Source organism: Coenobita brevimanus, chromosome 14, assembly GCF_032717465.1.
Source record: "Coenobita brevimanus isolate Jiangsu-jjx chromosome 14, ASM3271746v2, whole genome shotgun sequence".
Classification (NCBI taxonomy): domain Eukaryota; kingdom Metazoa; phylum Arthropoda; class Malacostraca; order Decapoda; family Coenobitidae; genus Coenobita; species Coenobita brevimanus.
This window is the reverse complement of record NC_136967.1, coordinates 51,753,907-51,769,417: the sequence shown is the minus strand read 5'-3', so window position 1 is coordinate 51,769,417 and position 15,511 is coordinate 51,753,907.

Sequence of the window (15,511 nt, the reverse complement as noted above, 5' to 3'; positions counted from 1 at the left end):
GAGTTGAAATAAACGGAAATCGATCAGACTGGATAGACCTTACAGGTGGAGTGCCACAGGGTTCGGTGTTTGGTCCTATTTTTGTGTTTTAATATACATAAATGATATTGACGAAGGATTGTTTCGTAAGATATCAACATTTGCCAGTAATAATAAAATAGGTAACAGAACAGACACAACATTGCAGAGGCAGATAGTTCGAACGATTTTGATAAACTGTTTATCTGGATCCAAATATGGCACATGGGCTTCAATAATGCTAAGTGTGAAGTTGTTAACATTGACAGTAAAACCAGAATGGCCAATTAAAACAGAAATATTATTCGACTCAAGTTAGTGTAAACCATGAAAATGTCTTAGGGTTTTAATAAATGATTCGAAACGAAGCAAACTGTGTACAGAGCCTACTGAGAGGGCGGGGGGAAGAAGAAGAAAATTATTGGATTCATAGGTCGAGCCTTCGAATATAAGTCCAATAATATCGTCCTAACTTTGAATAATTTCGTATTACGCCTAAACTTTGAGCATTGCATTCAGTTCTGGTTGTTGTAGTATAAAAAAGAAATGGAGAAATTTAAGAGAGTAAAATGATGGGTAACAAAGATGATACCTTAGACTGAGAAACGAACCGTATTAGGAGAGTTTAGAAGCTCTGAATCTCTTTAGTCTAACAAAATGCATGTTACAATGAAATTTAATTCAAGAATTCAAAATATTCATTGGATACGATAATATGGTCATTAATAAAGAAGAACAGGGAGGCTTTAGGAAGGGAAGAGGTTGTGTAGATCAGAGATTCATTCTTAGATCTTTAGTGGAAAAGTTTCTAGAGAAGGGAAAGAAGTTGTATGCGGCTTTCATGGATTTGGAGAAAGCATATGACAGTGTGGATAGACAAGGATTGTGGAAAGTGTTAAGAATATATGGAGTAGATGGGAAGTTGTTGAATGCTGTGAAGAGTATGTACAATGGTGCGAAGGCTGCAGTGCGTGTGGATAGTGAACTAGGTGAATTTTTCTCTTTGAAAGTTGGGTTGAAACAGGGATGTGTCATGTCTTCATGGTTGTTCAATCTGTACATGGATGGGGTAATAAAAGAGATACAAGGTAGGGTAGTGAATGTTGGAGTGGCCCTGGTGAGAGAGGATAGTGTTTGGAAACTCCCTGTACTGTTGTTTGCAGATGATACTGTGTTGTTGAGTGAAGACGAAGGAGAGCTGCAAGGCTTGGTGGATGAGTTTGGGAGAGTGTGTAAGAAACGGAATCTAAAGGTGAATGTAGGGAAGAGTAAAGTGATGGTCTTTGAGAGAGGTGAAGTTAGTGAATGTACAGCGAGGTTGGATGGTGAGGAATTGGAAAATGTGAGTACGTTTAAGTACTTGGGTAGTGTGATGAGTAAGGATGGAGGTTTGGAGGGTGAAGTGCTTGAAAGGGTACAGCAGGGAAGAAAGGTTGCTGGTTCTTTGAAATCAGTGATAAGAAACAGGGAAGTGAGCATGGAAGTGATAAAGTTACTACATGACAGTATTGTGATACCAACTCTAACATATGGAAGTGAAGCTTGGACGTTGTTGGAAGGACACAAGTCAAGAGTGAGAGCAGTGGAAATGAGTTATTTAAGAGGAGCCTGTGGAGTCACATGGAGAGACAGGCTGACGAATGAGGATATAAAGGAGCGTTGTGGTGTGGATGTGGATGTGATAGGAAGCGTTATGAGGAACACACTGAGGTGGTTTGGCCATGTGGAGAGGATGGAGGGTGAAAGACTGACGAGTGTATGTGAGTGAGGTGGAGGGGGGAAGAGGGAGGGGGAGGCCGAGGATGAGATGGAGGGATGGGGTGGAAAGGTATATGAGAGAGGGGGGTGTGAGTTGGGAGCAGGGCAGTGAAATGGCGGGGGACAGAGCGACTTGGAGGGGATTTGTTTGTGGCCAACCCAAACGGGATTGAGGCGTCTGGCAATAGATAGATAGATAGAATAAATATTTCCAGTTGATAGCTTAAATTATCCAAGAGGCAATGGGCACAAAATTATCAGCAAATGTTTTCAGTCTCACGAAGCTAAGCATTTCTTCTTTCATGTAGTTATTTTAGAACAAACTGGTCTCCAGCGTAATGAACTGTGATACAGAACCAACCTTTAAAAAACATTTAGATAAGTATCTGCCTTCTAACTCGAAGCTGAGTATGTTCACTCCAGAATAACACATTTCTATAGCATATATAATTTTTTTCTTTTCTTTTTTCAGAGCCTGGAATACACAGCCCACAGATCAACATCGATAAATAATATTGACTTAATGTTACTTTCCTTTTCAGGTAGATAGTTTAGAGTAAAATATTCTCTCTCTCTTTCCTGTAAAATTTCCATGACAACTTTTCTTTATTGTTTGGTGTTCCTTCTCAGTATATCCTACCGGCTTCGGCTGTAGAGTTTGGTGGGTGGGTGAGAGCCTTCTTGCTTTTCTATCACTAGTCCTTAGCTGAGAGAATAGCTTTGTTAGTTATAACCTTCCCTATACCAAACAGTCACGAAAGGACCAACAGGCCTGTTACTGTTTGATTTCCTTTGTACTTCTTTCTACACCCATCATTTCTCTTCCACTTTGTTTCCGTTCTCACACCTATCTACTTCCTGCCTCTCTTTTTTCCCTCTCCACGCCTGTCTTCCCTCCCCCACTCTTCTCCCTCTCAGTCCCTATTTTTCCTCTTCCCACCCATATACAGTATTTCTTTTCCCTCCCCATATCTGCCCATCCTTCTTCTACTCTTTTCTCCCTCTCAACCCATCTGTTCCCTCTCCCAGCCATTGCCTTCTCTTTACCATTTTGCTCTTCCTCTCCACACGCATTCATCTTACCACTGTCTTCTCCCTCTCCCCCGTCTCCCCCCCCAACTCTCCTTCCTTTCTCTACTCCTCTTCCTTCTTGTGTCCCACCTCCCTCCTTCTCCCCCTCCTCCCTCGCACTCTGTTAGCCTCGTGGTGGCAGGAGGGATGGAGGGGCTTACCGAGGCTCTCACACAGTAATGACCAGGCTTAAACCTACACACGAGAAGCTGCTGATCGTAACTTACCTACCTACCCCTTCCTTCCTTCCTACCCAGCCCTCCGTTACTACGGAAGCTTCCCTTCCTGCCTACTCTGCCTTCGTTTCCTTCCTCGCTTCCTCTCCATCTACCTACCTACCTATCTATCTTTCCCTACCCAATAACGTACCTCCCTTCCTACCTAACGACCCCTTTCTAACCAAAAAACTCTTCTTGCCTACCTACCACATTCCTTCCCTACCCCCTTCACCACCACACTACCTCCACATCTCTCTTCATCTCTCCTCACCCTGCCACACTAGAACACAATACATTAGGCTAACTACACCACACAACACAGCTATTCCTTCACTCCACATCACACTTCACCACACCATGTCACATTAGACGGCACACCACACGACGCTACATTCCACCACCCCACACTACCACACACCCTGTATCACAACACCACACTATAGCGCATTGCACAGCGCACCACACTACACTGCATTACAACATACTTTGCTACCTCACATCGTACTACACAAAACTTCACGCCAAACTTAGCAGCACAACTGGGCTTCACCTTACTACACCACACTTCACACCACATCGTACCACACTGCACTTACTAGGGTACACTACGGTGCATTACACTGCAATAACCAGTAATGACCGAACAAATCTTCGTTTAAGATAACTAGCCCCCCTTACCTCAAACTTCCCCACCTCTTCCCCCCCTACCTCCTATCCGCCTATCGCCTCCACCACAATGAGGCACCACTCTTCCACCTGAACCACACTATATCAACTCCACCACGTTACACCATACTAACTGAAATTATGTCACACATCATAATATCTCACACATACACCTGACCAAGTCAGACGTTATTATTACTCCATACTAACCATCCTACCTCTACCACATCACACCACATTACATCACATGTTAGCACATCACTCTACACTACACTACGCTACACTACACTACACTACACCTCACAGTAATGACCGAGCTTCTATATGCACGCGCGGAATCTTCTCGTCATAAGTTACCTACCTACCCTTCCCGTCTTGCCCCCTTACCCAGCCATTCCTCCCGTCTTGTCTCCTTACCCAGCCATTCCTCCCTACTTACCCATCCTTCCCTTCCTACTTACCCCAACGTCCCTATTAATCTCCTATACTACCACTACAATATACCCCATCACCACAACGCACCACCAACATTTCGAACATATCACACTACCACACTCACAATGAGACACCACACTCCTTTCGTACCCAAATAAGCACACTACACTGCCACCTTGCTACACCATACTTCACTGTCGTCTTTCTAATAACTACACTCCACATCACCACACCAGACTAGACGTCAATGGCGTAGCTGGGCGTCTGGACATAGGGGGGGAGGGGATGTGTGGCGGGCGTGAGAGCGATGTAGGGGGGAAAGGCTTGAGGGGCTTGTATATGCAAACAGTATATATCTATCTATCTATCTATTGTCAGACTCCTTAATCCCGTACGGGGTGGCCACAAACAAATCGCCTCCACGTCGCCCTGTCCCCCGCCATTTCACTGCCCTGCTCCCAACTCACACTCCCCTCTCTCATATACCTCTCCACTCCATCCCTCCATCTCATCCTCGGCATCCCTCTCCCTCTCTTCCCCTCCACCTCACTCACATACACTCTCCTCGTCAGTCTCTCACCCTCCATCCTCTCCACATGGCCAAACCAACTCAGTGTGTTCCTACTAACGCTATATATATATATATATATATATATATATATATATATATATATATATATATATATATATATATATATATACAAAGTCACGGAGTGAGGTAGCACTCCGTAAGTAGGAATGGCGCAGGTTTGAAGTGTCGTCCCGTACTATTGGGTATAGGAGAATTTGCGCGGAAACGGTCGCAAAGCTTGGTTCTAAATGTATGAATTAAAAGACCTTCGCTATTCAGCTGCAAAACTACTCGCAAAGTCTTGCTAACCTTCGTAGGAGTCACAAAATCGAACCGCAAAAATATATATTTTGTGCATCTTCCTTCTTTATTTTCAGGGTCGGAAAAAATCACATATTTTAATAATAATAAAAAATCTACTTTTTTATTTAAATTGGATTTTTAAATTAAAATCAAATTTTCTTAATCTGTGATTTTTTTTCCAACCCTATTTGTGCCTTTGGGAATTCTGTCAAAAGAGTACCATACTGGGTCTTTTTTCCTCCCACTTGCTGCAGTGCGTCCATTAGGCATGATTATATGTCACTGCTGAAATAAACAGACTTACAAAATTGAAAATAATAATGTGAATGGGAAGTGGGAGTAAGGCAATGCACCACAGGCTAGCACTTCTTGGTAGGGGGATGTTACTCACACTTATATAGAGTTGGAAGAAAATGGTATATATATATATATATATATATATATATATATATATATATATATATATATATATATATATATATATATATATATATATATATATATATAATCTGTAGTATTATATTTAAATTAGATTTTTAAATTTAAATTGATTGTTTTACTTAACTGGATTTTTAAAAATTAAATTTATTTTTCTTCTCTTTTATGAACTTTTTTTTTTCAAACTGACTTTATCATTGTTAAATGAAACCATATTTTGGTATCATACATTCATTACCCAAAAGTTGCTATGCAACTTGAAAAGATGATGCATTAACCCCTTAACCGCGGGGCGTCACTTTCGTGACGCTTGGGAGCAAGGGATCATACCGCGGGGCGTTGCTTTTGTGATTCTGTGTTATTTTGAATTCACCCGGGCTTCCAAGTTGGGGCTTGTATCATCTATCAGTACTGCCAATGTCCAACACTAGTCAGCACTCCTAATCTCATCTGTACTCCCATCCATTGTTGACAATTTAGCCATTTCTCCCCGTTCTTGACTCCCCTCCCTACCCCCCCTCCATTACCCTATCCTCTCACCTGCCCGGCCGTGCTATGCTAAGAAAATCTTCCCTGGAATTTTTCACTGATTTCATCCATTGAAATAAGCCCTATGCCCTATTCTTATACCAAATAATATATACAAGAAAGAAATAAGGTAAGTGAGAGTGCCATACACCTGGAATTGGCTAATTATCACCTGACAACACCTCACGTGCACTCGTTCGCTAATTTTCACTGTTTATTTCCCCTTGAAATATGCCGTATAATCTATTTTCGTAATAAATATACATATAAGGAGGGAAGGGAGAAGCCTAAGTGATATTTACATTCACCTGGAACTACCTAATTTATAATGTATTGTCTAGATTTCCTGCCAATCATTTCATTGCTATATATAGCTGTGTCAAGAGGCTAACATTGGTAGTAATGAATTTCCCTAGGTAGGCCACCACCTCGGCCCACCCTTATCAGTTCACTCTCACGTGAAGGTACGTCAGTTCGCTCTTGCTAGCTTCAGGGACTTTTCACCCCCATGCAAAGGGCCCTGTGACCTTTATCCCCTACTAAACCTCGTGTGGAAAGAGGTAAAGGGCTGACAATTGATAAAAGAGTGACTATGATCTTTCTATTGAGTAAAACAGTGCAAGTGGAATTGTAAATAATTTGTAAATAATGTGTAAACAGCAAGTGAAAGTAATGAATGTAAATATACGTGAACAGTGGAAAATAGTTTTATAAGTTACTTCAAGTGACAGTGCATAACACAGTGTAAATAAAATAGAAATGTAAATAACGTAAATAAAATAGAGAACGTAAATAGAAATGTAAATGAGTAGTATTATAAGAATACGAGAATATACCCTAGGAGTAGTGAAAATGAAAGTTTCACTCTAGCATGTCTGAATACTGTGAGTTATGAGAGTGAAGGTGAAAGATACATTCACTCTCAATGCTAGTATACAGGACGAGAAAGTGAATGCTACGTATTTTACTGAAAGAAATTGAATCCCTACAGTGACAATAAACTAATACTACTGAAGGAAACTTATGGATAAAGACTGTAGATATATATAAGTGTTATATAGTAATAGAAATATAAAGTGTGAGGGGTTTTATGAAGAATAAATGACAGAGTACCAAGAGCGAACTAGCGCAAGTGCGACGGTCAGACGCGCTCGTAATTTTCATTGCTTTCACAGTGTTTTTTTTTTTGGAGTATGGATCCCAAACTACTTGAAAATCATAGAGTAGTGTTTATAGTGTTAATATCTGGCTGTGGTTATCATATTACGGGTTGTCGGGAAGTGCAAAGTGGAGACTTCGTTACCCAACTTCAGAGGTCTCCACAAGTCCTACGGTAACAGACGAAGGCTCAACAAACATTCCAGGAGAAAGTTGAAGGTATGTGCCATAAGCATATGTAATTTTAATATTCTAGGACTAATAACTGATTTTTGGCAAATATTTTTTTAGAGTCTGTTGGAGCCCGAATAACCCCGCGGCACACGCAAAACATTGGTAAACATGCCCGCGGTGTAGGGGTTAAAGGCATTCCTAACCGCAGCATTTATTGTTACTGGTATTATCAAAGAGCTTTTGTTTCCTCTGTTTTTTAATATTTGCCTTGTAACAAAAGTCAATTACTGGTGCCTGAGTTGATCAAGATCAGCACAAGAAGTGTACAGGCCAAACAGACTTGATGCATCTGTACAAGATCCATCACAGTCATTGTCTTCTTCATTTTTACTGTATTTTTATAAAGAAAAAAATCCATTTTGATTTAAATTATGATTTTTTTCATTCTGATTTTAATCAGTTTAAATCACATGATTTAAATAATTTGATTTAAATCATAACAACCCCGTTTCTTTTTCATAAGCCATAGCTCCAAAACAAATAGGTATATGCTAAGGTACTATACACCAAAACGCTGATTGTCAAGTGTAGACGTTTCCTTTCATGTTTAGAAAAGCATTCAGGCTACGGTTCGCGAGTTACGGCCTGAAAACCGCATCGCAGTCACCATAACTATGCCATTTGCGCAAAATAGGCTAGCTACAGCTCGCGTACATTTGAAGAATGCACCAACGCACTTCTTTGTACGGGAAGGCACCCTCGTTTTAGCCTTTCAGTATGCTATGCACATAACAATCCAAATTCGACACTTCCACTATGTATAATTATACTGTACATTCACAAAATGATCATAAACCAGAATACAAAAATTTTATTCTAAAATGATTGTTAAGAAGGAGGAATGGCAAAAGTGCACAGATAAGAGATGAAAAAAGCACAGAAACAAGAGAGCATTCAGGATGGAAGGAGATTTGGAGTCCTTTACCCATTACCACATTCCACCAGCTACAAGTCTGTGGTTAAAGTGTGGAATGTAGTACTAGGTATAGGTCTCCAATCTCCTCCCGTCCTGAATGCTCTCATCTTTCTGTGCTTTTCGCATTTATTCTCCGTGCACTTTTGCCATTCCTAATACGTAATCATCATTTTTGAGGAAAATTCATGTTTTTTAGTGCATATATAAATAAATCTCTCTCTCTATCTATCTATCTATCTACCTATCTATCTATCTATCTATATATGTATGTATGTATGTATATACTGAGGTGCGAAAGATCCAAATGATTTCAATACTTGTATGCAGAGAGGACTGAGAATGATAATTGGGTGCGGAGGGTGAAGAGTGTGAACTCCCGGGGTACGTTGCGAAAGAAAGAATTAAAATAACTTGGGACGAGGTCATAGAGTTTGACCTTAGAGAAAAAGAACAAAGCAGGGAGACTGCCAGAGATCGATATATATATATATATGTGTGTGTGTGTGTGTGTGTGTGTGTGTGTCTGTCCATCTATCTATCTGTCTATCTCTATATCTATCTACCTATCTATCTATCTATCTATCTATCTATCTATCTATCTATCTATATATATATATATATATATATATAAATATATATATATATATATACATATATATATGTATATAGATAGATAGATAGATAGATAGATATACAGAGATAGACAAATAGATAGGCAGATAGATAGACAGACAGACAGACAGACAGACAGACACACACACACACACACACACACACACACACATATATATATATATATATATATATATATATGGAGCCTCTGTGGTACAGTGTTAGAGTGTGCATCACTCTCGCTGGTGGACGGGGGTTCGCCTTCCACCAGAGTTGTAAAAACTTTGGGAAGCGTTCACCGAGCCACTTACTGCTTTGGCGGACATAAGGGGTGCTGTGGTTGAAGCAGTGTCGCATACTAGTACGCTTGCACCCAGTTGGCTTAAGGCGGGCCGATTACACTTGGTTCACAGACAACACACATCCCAAGCCACTCCAACATTACAATCACACCCACAAACAGTTCTCACCCTACATACAGTCTCTACCAGACAGCCTAAGCCACTGGGTAGAGATATATTGGCTGTATCGTTCCTGCTTCGGTAGGGATAGGCCTGTCCTGCAGTGGACACTCAACGACTGATGATGTTTGTATATATATATATATATATACTGTATACATCCACGTCCACACCACAATGCTCTTTTTTTTTCTCATTTGTCAGTCTGTCTTTCCATGTAACTCCACATGCTCCACCCAAACAACTCATTCCCACTGCTCTCACTCTTGACTTGTGACCCTCCAACAAGTTCCAAGCTTCACTGCCATACGTTTGAGTTGGTACCCTATCATATTTTTAGATCCATGCACACATCCCTTTTCATCATTGCTTTCAAAGAACCAGAACTCTTTTTTCCTTGTTGGCACCCTTTCAAGCACTTCATCCTCCAAATTTTCATCCTTACTCATCACACTACCCAAGTACTTACAGTAAGTGCAATCACATTATTCCATTTCCTCATTATCCAACCTCACTTTACATTTAGTGACTTCATTTCTCTCTAAAACCATAACTGTACTCTTCCGTGCTTTCACCTTTATATTCCGTTTCTTACACACACTCCCAAATTCATTCACCAAGCCTTATAGTTCCCCTTCGTCTTCACCTAGCAATACAGAATCATCTGCAAAGAATACAAGGAGTTTCCAAACACTGCCCTCTCTCATTAGGGCCGACCCAATATCCACTGCTCTACCATGTGTCTCTTTAATAACCTCTTCCTTGCACAAATGGAACAACCATGGAGTTGACACATCCCTGATTCAGTCCAACAATCGGTGCCTTTGCTTCCCATCCACTCACTATGTGCTTTTTTCCTTTTTTTGCCACAGCTTTCACACCTCTCCATTCACACCATGCTGTTTCCTATACCCCTTTTCTTCTTCTGTTCACCGAACACACCGTCTCACATGCTGCACAGATTTCTTCTGTGAATATCTTGCACACACCTTTCACCTCCCCCATCTGCTCCAAATCATGTTTACCCGATCGCTTCTCCACTTCTGTCTTATAATCTGCCCTTTTCCCATCTTCTAGCATCCTTTCTACCATTCTGGTATGGACCACTACCTCCTGTCTTTCCCTCCTTCTGTTTCTCCATTGCACTTGAACCTTGACTTTCACCACCTCCCAGTGGAGGTCCAAAAGTCCACTTCCCCAACCTCTGTATGCACTTGCATCCATTACATACCTCCTCATTTTTTCATCCACTACACATAATCAGTAATTGCCTTCCGTTCACTCAGTCAACCACCCATTCTTGTCATCATATATATATATATATATATATATATATATATATATATATATATATATATATATATATATATAATAAACAGGAAAGTAATGTTTAATCCACAAACACTAAAAAGCGTCATCAGAATAAGCAATGAAATTCTTGAAGTTGAGGAGTACAACTACTTGGGACAAATACTAAAATTAACGAAAGATCATGATAGCGAAATAAGAAGACGCATTACAATTGGATGGAAAGCTTTCGGTAAACACAGAGACATTATGGAAAGTAGCTTCCCAGTTTCTATGAAACGAAAAGTATATACCGAATGTATAATTTCACCTATGACGTATGGTTGTGAGACCTGGAAACTGACAAAATCAATGGAAAACAAAATAATCCGTTCTCAGAGAGCAATGGAAAGGTCAATGTTGGGAATATCTTTAAGAAACAGGAAAAGACCAACTTGGGTGAGAGAGCAGACTAAAGTCAGAGATAATATAGAAGTTATAAAAGAACAGAAATGAAGGTGGGCAAGGCATAGAGTAAGAGTAAGGGATAACCGATGGAGCGAGAGGCTGGCTGTCTGGACACCAAGAGATTGTAAGCGTAGCTGAAAAAGGCCAGACAAGAGATGGAGAGATGAGATAGAGAAATTTGCAGGGAAAACGTGGCAAAGATTGGCTCAGTCAAGGAATTCGTGGAAAAGGTTGGCAGAGGCCATTGTTTAGCAGTGAACTAGTTATGGCTGATGATGATGTCGAGATATATATATATATATATATATATATATATATATATATATATATATATATATATATATATAAACAATCAATCAATCAATCATTTCCTGTGGCACCCCACGGGATGCATAGGGTCTCAATGAACTCTCTCCACCAATATTTGTCTCTTGCCATCTCCTTCAGGTCCCACCAACACTCCTCTCCTGCTTCTTTTTTCATTGTCCTCTACCAGGTTTCCCTCGGCCTACCTCTACCTCTTCTTCCTCTAGCAATCCACTCTGGCACATCCTGTATTAAACAACCTTCTTTTCTGTATATGTGCCCCAGCCACTTCCAGCGAGACAGTCTCACATATTCATTAACTGGTTCCACTCTCGTAATATCCCTTACTCTTTCATTTGTAACTCTGTCTTGCCACTTTACCCCAAGAATCCTTCTCAGTATTTTATTCTCAAATCCTAATACTTTCTGATCTGTTGCAATTGTACTGTACCATGACTCATGCCCGTAAATTAAAATGGGTCTAACCATGGACTTGTAAATTTTCACTTTAGTATGTACCGAAAGCATATTATTATTCCAAACAGATTTCAACATTCCAACAGCTCGCCAAGCCTGTCTAATCCTCTCCTCAATTTCATTGTTTAATGATCCATTAGATGATACAATCGTTCCCAGATATTTAAAGTTTTCTACATTCTTCACCACATTATTCCCAATTACACAATCGATTTGGTTCTCCACGTTCATATTAATAATTTCAGTCTTTCCACAATTTATTACCAATCCCACTTTTTCTCCTTCCTCCACCAGACAATCGAGCACCATCTGCATCTCGTAAATACTCCGCAAATCAGTACAATATCATCAGCATAGTCCAAATCCATCAGCTTCTTATTTTCTTTCCAGTTAATTCCTGCACCTGTTCTCCTTACAACCTTTTTCATAACATAATCCATAACCAAAACAAACAACAATGGCGAAAGAACTCCTCCTTGAATCACTCCTGACCTAACTTGAAATGGATCACTCAAAGAACCACCCACCATTACCTTACAAAAAGTACCTTCATGCAGGCTTCTAATAATATTTACAAACTTTTCTGGTATACCATAGAATCTCATAATTTTCAATATATATATATATATATATACATATATATATATATATATATATATATATATATATATATATATATATATATATATCATATATATATATTTATATATATTATATATATATATATATATATATATATATATATATATATATATATATATATATATCATATATATATCATATATATATCATCTTTACGTTTCTGCCCGGAATCGTGCTAAGTCTGTTCTTCGCTCTTCTAAAATTAATTTCATCCATAATAAATACTCTCAACTCTCCAACTCGAATTTTTCCCGCTCCTTCTGGCATCTTGCCAAAAATCTTTCTAACAACTTTACCTCATCATCCTTCCCTCCTCTTTTCTACTCTGATGATACTGTAGCTATTTCTTCTACTGATAAAGTAGATCTCTTCGCACAGACTTTCTCCTCCAATTCTACCTTAGACGATTCCGGTGCTGTTCCTCCATCACTTCCCCCCTGACTTCCTCATGGCTGACATTAAAATTTCTTCAGTTGATGTATTTTCTGCCATCACTGGCCTCAGTACTAAAAAGGCATATGGGCCTGATGGGGTCCCTCCTGTTGTTCTCAAGAACTGTGCTTCTGTGCTTACACCCTGCCTAGGCAAACTCTTTCGTCTTTGTCTGTCAACTTGTACCTTTCCTTCTTGCTGGAAGTTTGCTCTCATTCAGCCAGTCCCAAAGAAGGGTGACCACTCCCAACCCTCCAACTATCGTCCAATTGCTTTAACGTCCTGTATTTCAAAAGTTTTCGAGTCAATTCTTAATAGAAAAATTTTAAGGCATCTTTCCTATCACAACCTTCTTTCCGATTGTCAGTATGAGTTCCGTCAGGGACGCTCCACTGGCGATCTTCTCACCTACCTTTCAGACTCCTGGTCATCCTCCTTTCGGGACTTTGGCGAAAGCTTTGCCATTGCACTTGACATCTCAAAGGCTTTCGATCGAGTCTGGCATAAATCTTTAATTTCCAAACTGCCCTCTTACGGTTTCTATCCTTCTATCTGTGCCTTCATCGCTAAGCCGACTCCGCTCTTTCTTTACCCCTGTGCAATTGTTGACAGCCTAAGCCACTTGGTAGAAATACATTGGCTGTATCGTCCCCACTTCGGTCGGGATAGGCCGGTCCTGCAGTGGATACTCAAAACGGCTGATGATGATGGTGATGATATATATGAATATTTCCTGTACACAAACCATTTACTATGTTGGGTGGCAACCTTATAACCAAATTTTGGCGCCTGGTGGTTTAGTGGGTAATTACAATGCTCCAGTCGGATTGAGCCGGTGAAGGTTTATATCCAAGGGATGGTTGGGGTTTATTGCTCACGTAATGCCACTCAGGGATGAGTGAGGCTGGTCACTCTCACCTTAAATGTCAGGACCAACTTGCCTAGCCCCGGGCTCCTACGCTTCTCATGGGGCAAGGTAGGATTGGATGATGATGATGATATATATATATATATATATATATATATATATATATATATATATATATATATATATATATATATATATATATCTATTGCCAGACGCCTCAATCCCGTTTGGGGTGGCCACAAACAAATCGTATCCAAGTCGCCCTGTCCCCCGCCATTTCACTGCCCTGCTCCCAACTCACACCCCCCTCTCTCATATACCTCTCCACCCCATCCCTCCATCTCATCCTCGGCCTCCCCCTCCCTCTTCCCCCTCCACCTCACTCATATACACTCTCTTCGTCAGTCTTTCACCCTCCATCCTCTCCACATGGCCTCAGTGTGTTCCTCATAACGCTTCCTATCACATCCACATCCACACCACAACGCTCCTTTATATCCTCATTCGTCAGCCTGTCTCTCCACGTGACTCCACAGGCTCCTCTTAAATAACTCATTTCCACTGCTCTCACTCTTGACTTGTGTCCGTCCAACAATGTCCAAGCTTCACTTTCGTACGTTAGAGTTGGTATCACAATACTGTCATGTAGTAACTTTTTCACTTCCATGCTCACTTCCCTGTTTCTTATCACTGCTTTCAAGGAACCAGCAACCTTTCTTCCCTGCTGTACCCTTTCAAGCACTTCACCCTCCAAACCTCCATCCTTACTCATCACACTACCCAAATACTTAAACGTACTCACATTTTCCAATTCCTCACCATCCAACCTCGCTGTACATTCACTAACTTCACCTCTCTCAAAGACCATCACTTTACTCTTCCCTACATTCACCTTTAGGTTCCGTTTCTTATACACTCTCTCAAACTCATCCACCAAGCCTTGCAGCTCCCCTTCGTCTTCACTCAACAACACAGTATCATCTGGAAACAACAGTATAGGGAGTTTCCAAACACTATCCTCTCTCACCAGGGCCACTCCAACATCCACTACCCTACCTTGTACCTCTTTTATTACCCCATCCATGTACAGATTGAACAACCATGGAGACATGACACATCCCTGTTTCAAACCAACTTTCAAAGAGAAAAATTCACTTAGTTCACCATCCACATGCACTGCAGCCTTCGCACCATCGTACATACTCTTCACAGCATTCAACAGCTTCCCATCTACTCCATATATTCTTAACACTTTCCACAATCCTTGTCTATCCACCCTGTCATATGCTTTCTCCAAATCCACGAAAGCCGCATACAACTTCTTTCCCTTCTCTAGAAACTTTTCCACTAAAGATCTAAGAATGAATATCTGATCTACACAACCTCTTCCCTTCCTAAAGCCTCCCTGTTCTTCTCCAACTAATTTCTCTGTTCTTTCTCTAACTCTGTCAATAAGTATCCTACCATACACTTTTCCTATTATACTCGTACTAAGAAGACAAATGCCCCTGTGATTACCACACACTTCTTTTTCCCCTTTTCCTTTGTACAAGGGAATAATTATACCTGACTTCCAATCCTCTGGGACTCTACCTTCCTCCCAGGCCAATCTGCACATCTTCCACATCCATTCTACTACTATCT